Below are 20,642 nucleotides of genomic sequence, written 5' to 3'. Positions count from 1 at the left end.
TGCTTTTGGGGAATGTGAGAGGTGCAGGTTAAGACTGCTGAGGACTGACCAGTGTCTGGGCAAAGGCTCTCACCTGGTTGACTGAGTGCAGTAGGTGACTCCATCTTCAGTTTGGTCAGGGGTAAGGACAGGGACAGGTCCTTTGCTATTTGCAGCTGGAGCCAGGCTGAGATCCTACCTCCACCTCAGATGGCTAGTGGTTGTACCTGGAGCCTTGTTCCTCTAAATAGATGCTGGTAGAAAATTGTGACATGTCAAGAGAACAATGAGTGGAGGAACTATCGTGTCTGTTTTCTGCTTCAGAAACATTTCTCCCTGTTTTCCATGGAAAACTCTGATCCTGCCTTATGCAGAGAGCAGAAGCATGCCTGGCTTTTTGTTCCATTTCTATGCAAGTTTCCAGAGTCAGAAGGACAAACCCAAAAAGAAAATCTGACAACTTCTCTGTATTAGAACAAGAAACAGAGGGCAGAGAGGGCAGAGTCAAGCTATGGATGCCTCTCGAATGCTACAGAAACCTGATTCAGACCAGAGGAAGCACACAGCACCTTACAGGATCAAGATCACCACAAAGGTGAGATGCTACAGCCAAGACATCAGCCTGGTTTAGCTTCTCCTTTAGAAGTCTGTGAGGAGAAGGAAATAAAGTATTTGTATAAGTGCAGGTGGAAAGGGACCTCTGGAAGTCTTCAGTCCACGCTGACTCGCAGAGCAGGGCAATCTCCAATATCTGATCAGATCAGCTGTGGCTTTGTCTAGCTGATCCCAAACACCTATGAGGACAGACTATTCCTCCCAGAGTGAGCTGTTTCAAGTCTGTGCTACACTGAAGATTTTCTATATTAAAAAGAGACAAGACACAGGGGAGAAATATTGGTGCACAGAGGCTTTCCAAATGCTGATTAAATCAGTAGATGAAATAATTTGCCAGATCCTGCTGTTGCTTATCTGTTGCCAGATGTTCCCCATAGCTGTGAAACTGGAAGCTCATCTGCTACTCTTCCAGCATGCCCTAGTCAAACCTTACCCAAGCCTTCAGTATATGCAGTTCATCTGGTGTTTGGTGCTGCACAAATCTAGCATTGAGGGCATATCAGTTTTCTCATCTGCAGTTCTCCATCAGAGAAAATGCAGCAAGTGATGGCTTCCTAATCACAGCCTGAGACAAAGGGACTCATTAAGTATTAGAAGTCCCAGATTTAATTATTCTGATTTCTCTGCACCGTTTTTTATTCTTCATAATATTGTCATTTATATTTATGAGATTACGGAGAGATTTAATGTGTTATAAACTTTCTAAATCCCCCGAGTAAAAAAAAAAAAAAAAAAAGCTTTTAAACAAAAGCCAAGTTGAGAGGTTGAGAGGAGGCAGGAAAGAAGAGTGAGTACTGTTGAGCAGGGACATGTGGAAAAGCAAAATAATTCAATCTTTATTGCAATTTGGGAATATATTTCAGTGAACCTTGTCCATACACGGGATGGGGTCAGCCTATAGGAAGCCAATAGTTCCTCAGGAACTTATTCTGACTGTTCAAAGAGGGCCTGTACATAAGGACTAGTGTTTGGGTTTCCACACAGGGATCAGTGCAGCTGGCAGCTCCCCCACGGAACAGCCTTTTCCCACCATTGGTACTGGCTCTGCTTTGCACCTTGTGGTGGATGGTGGGGCACCATGGTCATTCTTCACCTCTGTGACTTCCCGCACCCAGCAGAGCAGGTCAGCCTGCAGTGACCCACCAAGGGACCTCGTTACATGGCTTTACCCCGGGCCCACCATGGAGAGAAGATATTCAAGGGGATCCACTTGTCTCCATACCCGTTACAGCTCTGCTGTTGGGAGGTTTAGAGGGGGAACAGTGTTTCAACACAGCAGGACACCCCTGACTTACAACTAGAGGACATGGTTCTCTTGGAGAGACTGGGTTTGTCCATGCAAGTTAAACTGCTGGAATTAGTCCCAGCTGCAGAGCAATCTCTCTTGGAAGTAATACTTGGAAAGCCTCAGGTGGTAGCCTCCTGATGTGGCAGCTATTTTTTCAGAGAAACAATGTGCATTCTTACCAACTGCATGATATACAGATTTCACCCCCTGTCTCATTTGCCTTCACAAACTCTTGGACGACTTCTTTACCAGAGCTCTCTGCAAAGAAGACTTCCCAGGACTGCCATGTGCTGCTTCGCTTCTGCCCCTAAATCTGCCCAGGGATTTGGAACAGAACTATGCTAGCCTAGCAGATGATCGGACACTTTGGGATGGGATAGATGACACATAACTTTTTTTTTTTTTTACTCAAAGTACAGGAACGTTTAGGTCCCAGGCTTGATTTTCCCATCTGTAGTTATTCAGGATATCCTACAAAACCATCCAAAGTGTGGCTTTGACCAAAAACATCTCCTGAAATCACAATGCTGGAGATCAAAAGTCATGAGTCAAATCAGCATGAGATTGCCCACCTTCTCTGGGCTGTGTCACAGCACAGCAGCCATGCCTGGGGAGTACAAGGCAGAGGCAGCCCTCCATGCCTTCTGGCAGCTCGAGGACTTGGAACACAGCCATACGAAGGGAGCCAGGGCGCTCTCATTCCCAGGGTAGACTGAGTTGCTTTGAAGACAGGTACTAGACCCGGTGGAAATCCCAGCACTCGCAGAAGTTTTCATGTTGCATCTGTGTCCTGTGGGCATTGATCTTGTTCATCCTTTGCCTTCTGCTGGGGACAGCAGCACTCCTCCCTGCACCTGCTAGCTGCTCAGCCAGCACTCCTTAGTCTGGGCTGAATCAGCCCCTTTATGGCTGTGGCAATATTACGGGCATCTCTACCCGTGCTGCTTCTGGCCTGGCTCTTCTGTCTCCTGCAATGCCTGAAGACTGCAGATCTGTGCTGCCTTGTAAAAATTGCCCAGTTTCTGGCTCAAAGCTTGTGGCAAATAGTACCAACAGTAGCCCTGTTTGAAAGCATGGATCCAGATGGGAGGCAAATGTCCTTTCCAGAGCAGAACTGTGCTTTCTAAACACTGGTGCAGCAACTGCAACCACTTTGTCCACTGCTGAGCCCTCTCACAGAGGCGTCTGTACCAGCTTTTCTCCCTAGCCTTGTTTAATTATTCTCCTTACCTTGAAATAACCACAATATTTGCAGAAATAAAAAGAAAAAAAAAAAAAAAAAAGCCTTGCTGATGAAGGTCCGAAAGGAAACACAGAAGAGTGATGCAGAGAAAGCCACTGCTGGGTCCCTTCTTCAAGGGATGTTTAAGGGAGCAATGAGTCTCCATGTGGCCAGGGAACATTCTCCTGTCTCCATCCACACATGAAAAATCCTACTAGCACCTGTAGTACTTTCATATGACATGTGACTTTGCCGAACTGACAGATAGATTTTGCACACACTCAGAGGTGATTTTCAGCCAAAAAAAAAAAAAAAAAAAAAAGTTAAGATGCAAGAGCAAGAAAACTGTGTCAATGGTGTTTGGCTGTGGCCCAAGCCCAGTAACACAGCAGGCGTGGGAGCTCCCTTGGATGTTTTTGCTTGACGAACTCCCACTTGAAATGGCTGATGAATTTCAATATTTGGACAGATGGCTGGATTCCCAAATCTGATTCTAAAATACACATTGAATCTCCTCAGAGACTGCAATATCCTCCTTTGCAGGTTGTTATTTGCTTGGAAAAGATATTCTTCCTTTCTTGTTTTGGTGACTATAGTTGGTATCTTCTTCCCACTAGTAACTTCACTAGATCTGCGATCATGTTCTTGCTCAGCGTCTCTCCCCATGATGTTTGGAAGTGTTGTGCTAAGGTTTATTGTGTTTACAATAGATAGATTCCTTCTGCAGTCAAGAAGGGCTCTGGTATTACCAAGGAACAAAGACTTGCCTCCATCTGCAAAGATAGGATGAAAATCATAGAATCACATTATAGTTGGGATGATAAAAGGGAAGTGAGAAAAACAAAACCAAAACATGATAATCTTAATTATAGTCATTTAGCCTTCCTCCAAATCAGTGTCATTCTTCTGAAAATCTTCTGGCATGGTCTAGCCTCTGCTGTACCCTTGCTAAAAACAAGGCACCCACAGTGGAGAAGACATTCACAGTGGCCTGGGTGAGAGCATAGTGTGGGTCAGAAGAAGAGTCAGCATTAAAAGAGAAATTACTGACATCCAGAAGTCCTCATCTGGCCACTAAGGGAAAAAAGGGAAAAAGGGAAAAAAAAAAAAAAAAAAAAGGAGGAGAAGGAAGTTTGTGACACCAAGTTTAGATCTAACTTAGGGTCAGGAGAGACCTCCATGCTGGTCAAGGGTCCATCTTCACTGTCCAGGTGCTACCAGTCCAGAAAAGACTTCTGTCAATAATCAGGCTAACACTATTTCTGGTTACTTCAGAGAGAAAACAAGGATGCTGAAGTCTCCTTGGTGGTTGGCAACAGTAAAACATCTGCAAAGCCCAGATGGAGGAAGAAAAGGAGAGGATCTCCTGGAAAAGCAGGAAGTCTTCTTAAGTTCGTGCATCACAAAAGGGGCTGGCTCCAAGTGATGAGTCCAGCAGAGGTGACCATGCTCTCCTGATGGGGCTTGACATGGCATAGCCCTGGATCCTACCATGGATGTCAGTGCCACGGTGTCACACATCCCTTGGGACATTGCCAGCATGGAGTATGAGCATTCAAGGCCATAGGCACTGCTCCTTTCTCACAATTTCTGCTTGAGGTGGCAGGCTCCTCACTCAGCTGGGCTGTTCTTGATTTAGACTTGTCCACGGTTGTGCAAATAGAACTTTTTTTTTTTTTTTCCCAGCAACCAGACTAGGTTGTTTTACTGACAGTGATTTATGAAAGGCTCTCTTCTTTGAGGATATGGTGTTAATTAATTGCTTCTGGAGTACTTGGATAAAAAGAATATTTACTTACACAGTACTCACAAACTAAATATTTTGTGCTTTTCACAAACATTTCTAATATGTGTCCACAGAACAATAGATCAGCCAAATGAAGCAGCTGCAGAAGAGACAGATCATACATACTTCTGAAGTAGTCAATTATTTAAATTAATTAATGAGTAATGACTATGCATGCATTTTGCATATAATTTGACTATTACAATGCCAGAGCATTCAGCTGGAGCCGTAGCAGTCTGTTACTACGCCTTCAGCAGAGACAGACTTCACAGCAATCACAGGGGGTGCTGCTTTACAGAAACTTCAAGGTCTCCCTCCTGGTGCTGCTGCCTGCCAGGAGGCCTTGAGAAACTGAAACTGCATCTCTGTGGATTAGCAGAGTCTCCTGTTTAAACTGGTTCCAAGGAAGAAAAATATGTGTAGGTATCTAACAGAGTAGGTAGGCATCTATTGAGATTCATTCTGTAAAAGGCTAGGCACCTAAAGCTAGATTCTTATCTGTATTCAGGTGCCTTCCTCCCACAAAATTGCTAGGGATTATGTGCTTTTAAAATTCCTACTGGGTGCTTATTTGCATCCATATGTGCCCAACTACATTTCAGAAACTAATCCTGGCAGCCAAGCCTGAATGAATCCGGGGGGAATCCCCTCCCTGCTTTGGGCTCGCTCTGCAGTGCGGGGCATGTTCACATACCCTGCAACAAACACTCTGCTACCCATCGCTCATCTGCCCAGCCTTCCAGAGGTCCGTTGTTGTCTGTGTAGGACCCTTTCCTGCTAACAACCACCAATGCCCATTTTTTTGTGTCCTTTCACCCTTTTTTCTGGAAATTTTCATGAGCTGCACAGCTGTAATAAAATTTGTATGGAAAACTCTCATGTCACCTAAATAACGTAAATAGTGGTTGACATACGAAGACCCATTTTAATGAAACTGTGCCCGGGGTGGTGGGGGAGTCTAGTATATATATAGATTTATTTATTTATTCATTTATTCATTTATTTGTATATAAATGTAAGTTACATGTATAGACATTAATATATAGAGTCATTTTTAATAAAACAAATGCTAAAAGTGGAGAAACAGTACTCTACAGTTTGTTTAAAATAATAATAATAATAATTTAATTTATCTTGTATACAGACCATGCTGACAGCAGTCAAAATACAAAGGACATATTGCATGGAGCTATGCAATAACCCTGTTGGCTTTGTTTTGCATTACATCGTTGAGATCTTGTTTTTTTTGTTGTTGTTTTTGTTTTTGTTGTTGTGTTTTGTTTGTTTGTTTGTTTGTTTTTGTTTTGTTTTGTTTTGGCATGTAATTGGGTTAGGAATTTGGAAGATCTGATGCTGCAGCACACTCTCCCTGTGTATTTACAGTGGTGGATTTCTTAGGTCCCTGTATACCTCCCCCATAATAGTGGGAGGACACCTAATGACTAACACTTCAACCGTTCAGAACTGCTACTCTCAGAGGTAACCATGGTCTGAGTGTTTTAGACTAAACACCCCAAGGATTCTTTCCAGTCCTGACTTTGGTGCGAGATAGCTAGTACAGCCATACAGCCAAACTCTGCAAAAAGGTAGCTGTTTCCCCAGAACTCCATGAAAATGGTCCCTGGTCCACGCTAACCCCCGAGGCATTCTGGTTAGTACAGCTCTAAACTGTGCCATGAAGCATGCTTCTGATCAGACACTTTGGGCTGCCATGCCCCCCTGACTTTGCTGAGCTTCTTAGTCTGGATGTAGACCCAGGCTCCCCAAGGCAGGCTGCTGTTATCAGCTTTCAGTGTACTGAAGCCCATCAAGCAGCCCAACTGAGACAGAGAGATGCAGGGAGACTGCTTAAGCCTTATCTTTGCTAAATATCATTCTGGTTTAAAATGTTTAAGAAGCAGAACTGTACCTGAAGGAAATCTCCAGAAAGATTTGCAAAGGGCTAGGGAGCAGCGAGACCAGACAAAAGCTGTTTCTTGTAAGCCTGTAAGCCCTGCCTTGACATTGAGTGTCATTCAAGAGGAAACCATGGAGCTGAACGCCAAGGGCTCCTCAATTATTTTGCAGAGTCTGAGTGGGAGGGTGGCATAACCTTCCAGACCCTCAATAATAACTTCTGTCCCCTGCAGGCAGGGAGGAGTTTTATAAATGATGCAGGTGTCATGGAGACATGATAGTGTCAGAGGAATTAAATCAACTGGAAAAGCATACTGAAAGTGTCTTCCTGGACTGAAGTGGGGCATTAGCCCTTCTGAGTCCTGAGCCAAGGATGGCAAGCACAAATATAAGGGTGCCAACAAATTGGCCATGCTCCTGGGGCTACAGAACCCCCCAAAGAAGCCCTTTGTCCCCATACCCTCTATACAGAGAACCTGGTGACCTGCCATGAAGGCTCAGAGGACTGAGTGGCCTGTTTTTTTCTCCATCCTGGTTGTTGGCTGAGCATCACATGTCCCTTGGTTGCTCCACAACCTGGTCTCAGCTCTCTGCAATGACTCTGGGGATTTGTCTGTCTGTTCATTATAAGAAGTTGAGCCTTGGGGCAATCTTGGGCAAAATCCTCTCTTTCACTGTGAAGAAAGGACCTTCTGTAGTGTGGAGAGGTGTAGATGGAGCCACTGCCAAAAAAAGCAGCTATACTGGAGATGCTCAGCTCCTGAGATTCATCTCTACAAGAGCAAGAGCACCAGCAGAGCAGCAGGTACAAAGGCCTTCCTGGTGGGCAGATGCCTATGTCAAGTGTCCATGAAGAGCTGGGGACACCAAGGTGAGTGAGAAGCCAAAGGGCTAATGGATGGCCTCCAGACTGCCATTATTTATCATAGAATAGAATGACTCGGGTTGGAAGGGACTTCAAAGGTCATCCAGTTCCAGCCTTCTGTCACGTTCAGGGCCACCACCCACTAGATCAGGTTGCCCAGGGCCTCATCTAACCTGGCCTTGAACACCTCCAGGGATGTGGCATCCACAACCCCTGGGCAACCTGTTCCAGTGCCTCACCACTGAATTTCCCCTCTTGCTTGTTTCCCAAGCTGTGTGCATTGGTGTAGAGGCACTTCAGTTGGGCAATCCGTCATATCATGTTTCCAGAACAGTTCCTGATTACATTGGGACAGTTCACAGGTATTTCCCTGTTGCTGCTTAGAGTGATAGTGTTCTCAGATATGCTTTCTTCACTCAGAGAATTAGAACAAAACCAAGAACCCACCAGGTATGTCTCAGTGGCTGGACACAGGGGATTACAAGAAATCAAAGCTGATAGAAGTGGAAAAGGCTAAAGATTTGGAAGACTAATTCTGTATAGCCTGTAGGCAACCATGTTTATGTGGCAAGGAAGAAGCACTGCCTTCTCAAGAGATCACCTCACAAGATACTAAAAGGTTAAATTTTGAAGTGTAAGCCTATGATAAATAAAATACAACTGAAACTTGATGACTGCACAAAGAGCTATGGGTTAGCATAGCTTGGAGTGAAATGCGAGTCTGTGGGAGTGTGGGGAGAATGTTATGCACAGTATGCTTGGCAAATACTTTGGATTGTGGAAGCAGTTAGAAAAGGCTTATGGAGAGTCTTAAAGACTCAGTAAATTTCTCCCAGCTGGACATGCATGGGACACTGAATTCAGGAGCATTCAGGACCGTACGTATTGGTATGGTTTCAAGGCTGAAAGCAAGATGTAGCCCTGCTAACAGTTGGCACAAGTGTTAACTCTGAAGGTGCATTTCTATGAGGAAGAGCCTTTGAGACTGACAGCCCAGCTGGCCTAGGCCACAGGAGTGGTGCTAACGTAATCCCTTTCCTAGGCAGTCATGCCAGTATCAGCTCAGGGGCATGTTGCAGCAGAAGCAGTCAGCTGGCATGCACATTTCATCCTGTCCCAAAGCAGGGTAGCACGTGCTGGCACCCCCACCGCAGTGCTTCACAGTCACATCTTCAGCAGCATCCTCTGCCACATCCCCACCACATCGCCATCGATGGCCTTGAGCAAAAAGCAGTGTGACAGGGCAAAGTGTGTGGGCAGAGCTCTGGGGTCTGGTTCCTAATGGGATCTCCTCATGGGCACTGCAGTGTGCTGGTGGGATTGGTACCCCTTGAAGGGGCAGCTCTAGTAAGATGGAACATCTGCTTTCATAAGGAAACCCACATTGTAAATACTTTTAAGCTCATTTTACTTTGCTTACAGGATGAACCAAGAGCTGAAACACTGTCTGCAACCCTAACTCTGTGAAGGAGAAGTAACTCATTAGAGGAGATTACAACAGGTGAATTTTAAGGTAATTCATTAAAGCAAGATCATTTTTTCTTTGCTGCTTGCACCTCTACAAACCTCCACTGCAGATCACTGTGTTTCTCCTGCAGAGCTGCATGGTATTGCCAACATCACAGAGGAGCTCCGTCCCTTTCAAACTGCTCAGGGAGGAGTTGTTTTTAGTGATTGCTTCTTCTTCTTTATTTTGTTTTCCTTTGTTTTCCCCACAGATGAATGACAAGACAGCCCAGCCTCCGCAACTTGAAAGAATTTTTTTGTCTTTCTTATTTTTTGCATTCAGAAATAATGAGTGTCACATGGCTGGAGAAACAGCGAGTGTGAAGGGCAGCAGAGGACAGTCCAGAGATGTAGGCAAAAAAGATATGTGGCTGAAGTAGAGATCCACAGATACTGTGAAGTGAAAGATCTCCTTGAAAAGTTCTTTGCCATACGGGAAAGTTCTCTTTCAATTTGCTGGAAAGAAGGGAAGATCTAGAAGGAAACACAGAGAGAAAACAGAGATCAAAGTCCAGAAAGTACATCGTTCCATCTGTCATGTGCGTGAAAACGGGAAGGACTGAGCTGGTGCTTCAGGAGCTGGGGTTTCAGGACATCCTCTTGAACAAGTCACCAAACCCCTCAGCCCTGGGGAATGGGAAGACCTGTGATGTGCACACACCCAGCCATGAGATGACAGCAGGGTTGGTGGCATGGTGTGAGGGGATGTATCATTTATATTAGCAGCATGCCACCCTGAGCACTACTGATAGGTTATGAGCATGATGGGGTCTTCTAGCTGCAAAATGGCATTTGGTTGGAACCATGAGCCACAGGGTGAGTTTGACCTCGTGGTACTCAGTGTGAAACCTGTTGTTTTGGAGCATCACTTGCAGAGTATTGCTGAGCTTAGGAGTAAGAAGAACTGTGGCCTGATTAAACTCAAGGCACTTGGGACACTTTCACGTGCCAGGAGCTCTCTAAGAATCACTCCTGTGTGATTCTGAGTGATTGCAAGAGGTGCTTGGAAGCACTGCAGCAGAAAAGGAAGTAATACAGTGTACCAGGTCTGGCTGGAATGTTAACTTTCCCGGCAGCAGCCCATACAGTGCTGTACTCTGCACTTGTAGCTGGAACAGCAGTGTTATCACACCAGGGTTGTGTCTACTGCTGAGCAGTGCTGGCACAGCATTGGGCCTCTCTCTAACCCTCCTAGGGGGTGGGCAAAAAGTGAGGAGAGAAACATCACTAGGGCAGCTGATCTAAACCAATCAAAGGGATATTCCATACCATGTGATGTCACACTCAGCAATAAAAGGTGGAAACAGGAAGAGGAGGGGAGGGGTGGGCTCTTGTTGTGAAAACATCGTTCCTCCTCCCAAACACTGGCTATGTGCATCTAGGCCCTGCTTCAAGGACATGGTCAATCATCGCTCATTTGTGGGAAGTAGAGAGTAATTTCTTTCCTCTGCACTTCCACATAGCCTTCATTTGTTTTATTTGTTTGTTTTCCTCCTTTTTTTTTTTTTATTTTCCCTTTCCCCCTCCCTTTTCCCCTTCCCCTTTTTACTTCCCTTTAGTTAAATTGTTTAGTTTATAATAATCTTTATTTATTTATTATTATTATTTCCCTTTAATTAAATTATCCTTATCTCAACCTGTGAATTGTTCTTTGCTTTACTTCTTCCCCTCGTCATCTAAAGAGGGGGAGTGAGAGAGCGATTGTGGGGTTTAGCTGCCCAACACAGTAAAACCACCACATACAGGAAGGGAGTTTTCAGTCCCTGATGACTGAAGGAACCCACGGAGACACGGACTCTCTAAGGCAAGATCATTTCACTTCATTCCCACTACTCTAAGAGTCCTGCCCAAGGAACTGCCAACTTGACCAACAGGAAGAAGAAAAAATCAACCTCTGTACTCATTTTGCTGGAGCCTGTGTCATCTCCTGCTTGCTTCCCACAGCAAAATAGGGAACAGTTGCCAAGTGGACTTGCTGGGGTTGGTCCAAGCTGTCACTGTGCAGTTTGCAAGGGGAGCTGAAAAAATGCAGTTGTCTGCAAGCCAGGAAACTTTCAGCTCTTTTATGATCTTCTTGAAGGTTTGGAGCTTTGTGCTAGTTGAGGAATGCAGGTGCTATAGCAATTAGGAGTCAACACATTTTCATGAAGCCATTGAACATCGCAATTATACTGCGTTGACAAAGGCTATATTCACGACCACATCTGTTATTTTGACTTACAGGAGCTCTTTTGTAAGCCTAGATATGTATTACTCTTGGCTAGCTCCTCTGGGAAATCTGCTCGTCTCACTACCAGCCTTATGATTGCCCAATTACTTTTATTCCCACCTTTGCCCTATCCCATCCTATTGATTTATCCCCTGCTTTAAGGGTGGTTTTATCCAGTCCCCCAAAGTGGAATAGGCTGCCAGTGCTGTTAGCAATTTGTCAAAGACTAAAGGTTCTTGGATCATGGGAAGAAGATCAATCCTGCAGAAAAAGAGTCTGGAACAGGTCTTAAGCCCCAGCTTGGAGAGCACTATTAAGGAGAGCACCATGCAACAAGGCTCCTTCATGCACGAGGTTCTGTAAGCACCAGACCCCACTGACAGCAAAGCCAACAGGGGTATGTGTCAGACCTGCTGGTCACCAAGACAGCCTGTCCCACTGACTCCCAGACAGGCAACCCAGGTTCCAGCACTGCCTTGCAAATGAGGGAGATCCAGGAAGGGCTGCAAAGGGACATCAGCCACTGTTCTGTTCACTCCTACAGTTCACTGCTCTTTGAGTCAGGCTTGACCTGTTGGATGAGAATAGGAGTAGTTATCTGAGTAAGAGGAGTGAGGAATATGCTTCAGTGAGGTTTCTTAATAACCTCAAGCTCTACATTGGCTTTCTGAATTTTCTGGCAAGTGACAGTTGGGATGATAAAGGAGCAGTGCCACTTAAAACACAATTTTTTATTGCTCCACGGAATAATGCAAATGATGAAAGAAATCATGAGACTAAATTCTGTCAAAGATGTCTGTTTCTTTCCTACCCATCATTGCAACAGCGTGAGTCTTCAAGAGGCATCTCTTGCCCAGATAAGAGTCAGCAGTGCTACCACCCACCTTATATGGGATGACTCCAGTGAACTGAGGGCAGAGGATTGGTGGATGATAGAAAAAAAATATGAAAAATGGATATTGAGTACCCATCTAAACACAATCACAGCATGGACAAAAGCAAAATAAATTTATTCATATTCCCATCCTCTCCTGGGCTGCAAGTGCTTATATCTGAGACCATTTTTGTGCTTTTCATGGAGATCTGGTCTGTCATTTTGCAGAAATATTAGGTACTCACTTCATCATCTTTGTGGCAAAATGTTCTTGTGTTGTCTTTGTTCTCCTCTTCTTTTTTTTTTCTTTTTTTTTTTTTTTTTTTCCTCATTTATTTCCTCACTAATTGCTTTCTTTCCTTTCCCCTCCAAGCAGAGCTGGCTGGTATGAATGCTGAGCTAGTTCATCTGGGTGTGGAAGAGTGATCTTCCAGACTTCTCCTAGCAGCAGACATGTTGTCCTTGCTTGCTTTAGCGATCTTTCCCGGATTCTTGGCTGGTTCTGTGGACTGACTCTGGGATGGGATTTCCCTAAGCAGATGTCACAGAGCTGCCCCACTTGGAGGCATGAGAGTGCAACCATAGAACCATGGGTTACAAGTTGTTCTTTATACTATGCAGACCTCAAATGCGGCTCAGTTTTCAATTAGATTAAGCATCTTCTTGCCTGTAAGCCTTGGAGTCTGAGAGTTCCTGTAGTTTCCCTTCTCATGCATTGTTATAAGAGGCCTGAAAGCCTGAAAAAGGGACCCAAACACCAAACAGCACTGTTGGACTCCTTTGAACTTTCAAGTCATGTGATACCCATAGCTCCAGCATTATCAAGGAATTTAGGCAGGTTTCAATGGCACCAAGAAGAGTAGCCAGCATTGCCTTCTCTGCTAGCAGTGTGCCCTGACACACTCATTTATGGCTTTATAGAAAGCCATAAAATGTTCTTCTTTTCACCCCAGGAAACTAGTAGGGCTTAGAGGACAGGGAGGTGGGTCCATGGAGCTGATCAGGTCCATTTCTCCAGGTGTTTTGAAGAAAAGTTATGCACTTTGATTTCCTTCAACGATCATCACAGTAGAGATAATCTGTCATCAGGCTGATGTAGTTTGGTTCAATACCATCAGTGGAAGGCCCAGAAAGGAGTACAAACTCACATCAGAAATTACTGTTTCCCTTGTCTCATTGCTGCCTTGCACCAGCTGCCTTTCTGGGGCTGATCTGATAACTTTCACCATATCCTGCATCACCTAGGCTGTTTGGCTCTGACACAGAGCTGTCCCAGAGTCACCCCAGCAGACATCAGACCTTGGTTTGCCTCTTGGAGTTACTGAGAGCACTCTGAAGTTAAAATACATGAAGGATGCAATTGTCCATCGTTTTCTATCCCAATAGAGCACAGCTACATCCAGACAGGGAAAAGATAAATGTGGGAACTGTGTTGGAAGCACCCTATAGAAACAGATCCAAATGGTTCATCAGGAAGTGACTCCCACAGGGGCCTTCATAAGATGGGACCCATGGGGACATCCCTGTCAGCGCTGACCTGCAGAGGGACTGTGCGAGGAGGGTAGCACAGGAGTGCAAAGGTGGGGTTGAAAGAACATCTGCTCCACCACACAGGCTGTGGTGCTGGTGCCCTCACAAACGCAGCACAATGCATCAGGGCAGCAGCAGTGCAAAGGTGCAGAGCCTGTTGAACAGGGGTAACCAAACTCAGGCAGTTACTGAAAGGCTCCCCAAATCCATATGTTGGACCCTGACCTGTCAGGAAGCAACAGCTAGAAATAAATCCCATGTGCAAATCTGTGTTATGGTAGTAGTAGAGGTGCTGTTTGTGCTGGGTTTGGGTCACCTATTTAGGGGTAAAGAGCTGTATTCTGCGCTGAGTATTCCCTGCTGCTTTTCACTACATGGTTGCATAGACTGAGGCCTTATCATCTAAGACCTGTCTTAAACCTAGTTTTCATACAGTGTGGCTTCTGCTGTGTCATTTATTAAAATGTTGGTCCAACCTCTACAGGGGAAGAATTCAGGAGGAATGAGACAATCTGGAAAAGCTCCCTTTTAGAAGTTGCTAAAGGCACCGTCAGATCTGGGTTTGGTATTTTTAGTGTTTCTCCTGGTGGGTGGGGTTGAGTGGTGGGAAACAAAAAAGCTGCTCTTCAGGATAATAGGTAGGGCAAATGCATCTTTTCCTTGTACCCCTTGCCAGGTTTGCTGGATGAATGCAGTGCAAGTACGTATTTTTAGGTGAGAGGGCTTATCAGCTCTAGAAAAATATTACCCAAGCTGATGTTCAAATGAAGATTAAAGCATGAAACCTAGCCAGAAAGGTATCACACACACAATTCTTCCTTGCAAAGCACTGGTTATCTTTCTTAGTGCCCACGGTCTCTTCTGAGAACCATCATCCAAAGTTATACCAGTTAGTCCAGTTGGCACTAGTAACGTTTTTAGGAATACATGAGATGAAGAATCCTGAAGGTAAACAGTTAAAATATTGCCAGACCATGTCCTTAACCTACCAAGATTTTCTAAAGTAGATAGAAAAATAGATGTTTCTTTATGCTCCTTTTATCTATTACCTAAAAGACCCATGACAAACAGTGTAGTCCTTGATGTTGCATTGATTTAAAGCTTGTGGGACCACAGAAAATGCTTTGGGATATATCAGTTAATTAATAGTGAGTTTTGGAAAGACATTTCTTCTCTGCAAAAGAATGGATGCTGGACAGAAATTAAAAGAATTTGTGAAGACCCCAAGGCAGAATCCAATGAGTGATGGATCTGGTTTATGTATTCTTTGCAGAGGACCAGTTCCCTTGTCACTATTCCCGTAATGCTCTGTTAACTCAAATTCAGCTTTATACTTCATGCATAAGCTCTAAAGGAATTAGTTCGTGAAGGAGAAAGACACTTTTGTTTATACACTACACTCATGTCTGAATGATTTTTCTCAGGTTTCTGCCAGTGGCATCAGCAGCCTTCGTCGACACAAATGCAAGGGACAGGACTGTGTGATGGGACTGCTGAGGTGCTCATTAGATCTTGTTTGTTTCTACCATAAAGATCAGATTTAATTTAGCTGTTAAGTTTCATCTCTCGGTCTCACCTCAATGACTGGGCAGGATGTGAAAACTTTCCCTAGTGCCAAGCAGTTTTCACAGCAGTTTCAGTTGGTATGTCAAGATCAAGCAGAAGGAAGTGGAAACAGAATCCAAACAGGACTACAGGAAACCAAGTGTGGGACTCCTCAAATTTATTTGTACATCAGTTGCTGATTCAAAGTTGGTCTTCAAGGTGAAGATAAAGGCAGATTGAATCAGCCCAAGGAAATTCGTTTAGTTTATCAACTAAAGCTATGCACTGCAAGCAGTTCTGTGAGAAGACCCTGATATACCAAGGTGCTGAGAGACTCCTGGAGAAAACTGACAGTCCATTCTCTGCTTGGGTTGCATAGACAGTCTCTTCACTAAAAACTGCCATCTAGTTTTCTATCATTGTGTCTGAGTCAGTTGTGACATAGGGTATGTCTGTGATTCCCTGGTTTCTGAGACATGTCTCAATGGGGCCATGGAATTCAGGGGGTGTAAAAAGGAACAGATATGGGCATTTTTCTCAGAGCAAGATCTATGAATTAGACAGGCAAAGGAAGAAGTAAGAGATGAAAGTGGGGAAACAAAGCATAGGAAGGGGTCAAAGGGAATGCAAAGGCCCTTAGAAGTAGAACTTAATGAAGGAATTGGACTTGATTATCTTTCTGGGTCCCTTCCAACTTGGGATAGTTTTTTGATTCTGTGATTGTATGATTAGAAATATCTCTCAAAGAACAAATGCATGATGGGAAAGCATTGCTACATAAGAAGCAGAGAAAGTAAGTGGTGGGTAAGAATCTGTCTTCCTCCTTGGAAGCTTTTGAGAAGGAATCCAAATCGTCCATAAAGAAGAAGATGAAGAAATGACAAGTGCAAGGAAGGAAGTGAAAGGGAGAGAGGAGGACTTGGGCAAGCACCCTGCCTGCAGATGGGCTGGTTGATGAACTGATGGTGTTTGTAACACTTTGCTGCAAAATACATGGACAGCTGAAGGAAGGCAACTATGTCTCTGCCTCCCAGCAAGATATGAGATTTCTACACCCAGAGGCTGATAGATGCCAAGAAGATGGAGTGAGTTCTTAGAGGAACCCCTGTTTGATGCAAAGATTGCTTGGATAGAAATGTCAACCATGGATAACAGAGGTCACTCACAAGGGCATCATTCACTAACTTTGCAGTCCCTTCACGCATAGCCAGGTGGGTCAGCTCAGTACAAGCTTACCCAGAACCAAGGAATGGACAGGCATGGGATGCAGGAGTTCTTGAAGTGCTATCAGGGGTCCCAGCTAGCTCCACCTGCTGCACCAGAGAAATATGGGGTGACCCCAGCCTCCAGTGTCACATCTTCCTGCCCCAGAAAGCTGTCTGGGACATGCTGGCCTTAAAGCCAGGTCCTGCCCTTGCCTTCTGAGTGCCCTTCACTCACCCCGTGGGGTCTGAACCAGGACCTCCCAGGACAAAGTGAATCCTGGTTTGGGGACCTGTGTGGGGAAGAATGCCAAGAATGTGCACGTCTCTGTCATATAGCCTTTGGTCCTGTGTCCTGAAAAGAGGGAACTAACAGACACTCCTACCTGGGCTAAAATTATCTGTCAAGCCATAAGTAAATCGTTCCAAGTAGGTTTTACCTTAACACCACCAACAGTCACAGCAATCCCATGACCTGCTCACACTTGTAATAGCTGTCTGGCTCAGAGGGACCTGCCCACCACATTCTGTGACATGTTTCGGGTAAGACAAAACAGCACACGAGTTTCTTCTCTGTTTTCATTCTGGTTTTCATAAATTTCACATTTCCAGCACTTTGTTCTAGACATATAGATTTACTTCTCTGGTGACAAAAATATTTTTCAATTTATAGAAATGCCAGTTCAATACATCTCTATAGAATATGATGAGACTGGAATTGAATTTCCTGCTTGTTCAGTTTTTTATTAGTGTTTCTTTATCAAGCAGTCTGGCAAAACTAAACACATTTACTTTATATATTCAGTGTCACCATATCTCCATTTACCTTCTGCCTTTGAAATTGAGAACAATAATGCTATTTAGTTCTTTCTGAAGTGGACCCAGACTTTCCGGGTGTGCTTGCCTGAATGTCAGGTGGGCAGATGGGCTCTGGGGTATGAATTCAACATCTTCACCTGCTCTCAGAGGGAAGGAGGAAGGAATACGGCATACAGCACTGTAAGCTGGCATGAGTGATGCCAGAAACAGAGTTACCATTGGCAGGACAGGAGGCATCACAGCAAAAAGCTGGGCCATAGTAACCAGAGGGGATTTCTGATAGCACAGTTTTCAAACACCACGATCTGCAATGCTAGAGGTAAACGAAAGAGATGTCATGGAAGGACAAGTACTGTGCTTTGCTACTAGCACAGTTTTCTTTGGTCATCTTAGAGGCAATATGCATAGCAGAACCAAGAGAAGGAGGTGGCAGTGGGAGGAACAAGAACACTTTTGTGATGCCAGGTCCCAGAGCAGACTGGCAGCTGGGGAGACCAGCAGAGTGGGGACAAGTCACCTCAGGGAGGACAGTCTCCAGGATTATTTCTCATCTTCCTGTTTGTTTGCTTGTTTTGCTTGTCCCTGCTATCACACCCTGGTTCATGCATTCACTGGAGCTGGGCTGTCATGACTGGCTGTGTGGGGGCAGCTGTGAGGAGCCACCGACCTGCGAGAGGTGAATGTGAAACTCAGCGACTGGGGTGTTGGGGTGTGATGTGCACCTTGCCAGACCCTAGAGGGGAAGGCTGCCATTGAGATGATAAAGGAAGACATATGAAATAGTTCTTCAGGCTCCTCTGGCTTTTTACATCACAAGAGCAAGTGTCTCTTGCAGCACTGGGGTTCCTCAGTCACCCTAATGAAAGCAAAATGTTGAAGTGTTGACAGTTGCTTTTGATTTATTTCATTCTTTTTTTTTTTTTTTTTTTTTCTCATCTGTTTTTTCTTGTCTGGTAAGCAGAGCAGGGAGCATTAAACAGACATCCCTGGCACTGCAAGTATGGAGCAGAAGACTCCTTACAGCTGGTTTACACACCTACTTCTCAATACCTCTCAAGGCTTCCTTGTGCAGTGATGTTTGTGTGTCTAACTGGAGCCACCTAGCACAGAGCAAGGCTGTTCACCCAAAAGCAGGTTGCATGGGTTTAGACTGACACACTTTCTGCTGGACTGTGATTAAAAGCCTGTCCTGCAAGAACTAAAGAGTGTGTGTGTGCACGTGTGTGTTCTGTATGGAGCAGCATGGCAGGTTCTCACCCATGGAGGAACAACCAGAGTATGGACCTGTTCTTATGGGGAAGGAGTCCTTGTCCCCAGCCCTACCTACCTGTTCTCTTGTATTCCCAACAAGCTGGCCCAGGACTGGAAGTGCCAGGAAGCCTTGGCTTCTGTCTCACTGTCAGGTGCCCTTTATAACAAGTTCAAGACGTATGGGATGCAGCTGGAGAGCTGAGTGCCAACCCAACCACTTCATCCCTCAAAGACCCAGCTCTGGTCTGTTGTGTACAAGCATTTTCTTCTTCTCAGTTGACTCATTTCCCTGGGTGCGTGGCCTAAGCACCAGAAACACCCTGACTGCATTGTTAGGTCAGTATCTTCCAAATTATTGCTTTCTTTTTACATCTGACACTTTACATGAACACCTGGAGCTGCCAGAAGGCTTGTCAAACTGACAGTGGCACAGAGCAGCATGCGGTGGGTGCCACAACGCTGCCAGGGAATTCAGCCCCAGCACTGGCCAGGGCTCCTGCTAGACTCCTGCCCAAAAGGCTGTCTGTCCTGGTTTCAGTTAGCACAGAATTAATTTTCTTCCTAGTAGCTGGTGGAATGCTGTGTTTTGGCTTAGGATGAGAAGAGTGCTGATAACACCCCGATGCTTTAATTGTTGCAGAGCAGTGCTTATACTAAGCCAAGGACATCTCAGCCTTTTGCTCTGTCCTGCCAACGGGCAGGCTGGGGGTGCAGTAAGAGCTGGGAGGGGACAGACCCAGGACAGGCGACCCAAACTAGCCAAAGGGGTATTCCATACCATCTGACGTCATGCTAAACAATATATAGGGGTGGCTAGCCGGGCGGAGGGGGCCGGACTGCTCGGGGTTAGGCTGGGCATCGGTCAGCGAGTGGTGAGCAATTGCATTGTGCATCACTTGTTTGTACATATTATTATTATTTCCCTATTATCACCATATTATTATTATTGTTATTATTGTTATTATTATTTTGTTATTATTATTTTCCTGTCTTATTAAACTGTCTTTATCTCAACTCACGGGCTTCACTTTCCATTTCTCTCCCCCGTCCCAGAGAGGGAGGGGGGAGGGTGAGCGAACGGCTGCGTGGTGTTTAGCTGCCGGCCGGGTTAAACCACGACAGTCTTTTTGGCGCCCAACGTGGGGCCCGAAAGGTTGAGATAACGGCAGATCTGATCAGAGTGTGTTAAACTAAAATTGGTGTAAGGATTAGACCTGCTTAATAGTCACTTGTCATAATGCTGATTGCTTTAATCTCAACTCTGCTGCGCCTGTTTTCCAAATTGAGTATTATAGTACATTATTTTCCATATTTGCTCTCTGTCGTGTTGTTTATCCTCTCCGGGCCCTGGTTTCAGATCATTATGGTACTGTGTGTTGTAGCAATGGCTTATGAGACGATGAAATATGTGGTCATGACTCTAACTTGTTATTTGTATTCAGTAACATCGTCGACTCTGTACTTTGGAAACTGTATCTTGGAAACTATTAGCAATTATACCTATTGTTTTTTTTCATTAGGGAGTCAATCTGTGGAGGGGAAAGGGGAGGATATTTTTCCTTACTTGCTTACTCTCCCTTTCTCCTTCACCCCCCCTGTATCCTCCTGGATCACTCTGCCTTCCTCCTTCACCACTCTCTTATCCCCTGAGCTTGTCAAAATAGCTCTCCAAGATATTGAGTATTTCTGGAATACTCAGAATACCATAGTCTTGTTGTTCTGCCTCATGAATGCACTTCAGATTCTGCTTAAAGTTAAACAACTACTTGGGGAGCTCATCTGGAGATCTGCCCGGAGGCAGGATAGTTGTGGGTGGCAGGGAGTATGGGTGGATATGGGCAGGCATCTAGAGCAGTTGGCACCCCCAGTGTGTTGGAAATTCACCCCTGAGCAATGGCAAAATCCTCAAAAACTGGCAGAATGCTTGAAAAAAAGGTGTCATGATGCTGGCAGTTCCAAAGTAACACAAATCATTGTAACGTGCTGGGGCCTGGCTCATGCCTATCGAGCTGCCATTGATACTGCTATCAACTTAGTGACAGACCCTGCGGCCAC

The sequence above is a fragment of the Anas platyrhynchos genome, chromosome 34, assembly GCF_047663525.1.
Source record: "Anas platyrhynchos isolate ZD024472 breed Pekin duck chromosome 34, IASCAAS_PekinDuck_T2T, whole genome shotgun sequence".
NCBI lineage: Eukaryota > Metazoa > Chordata > Aves > Anseriformes > Anatidae > Anas > Anas platyrhynchos.
Note: the sequence above shows the minus strand (reverse complement) of the source record.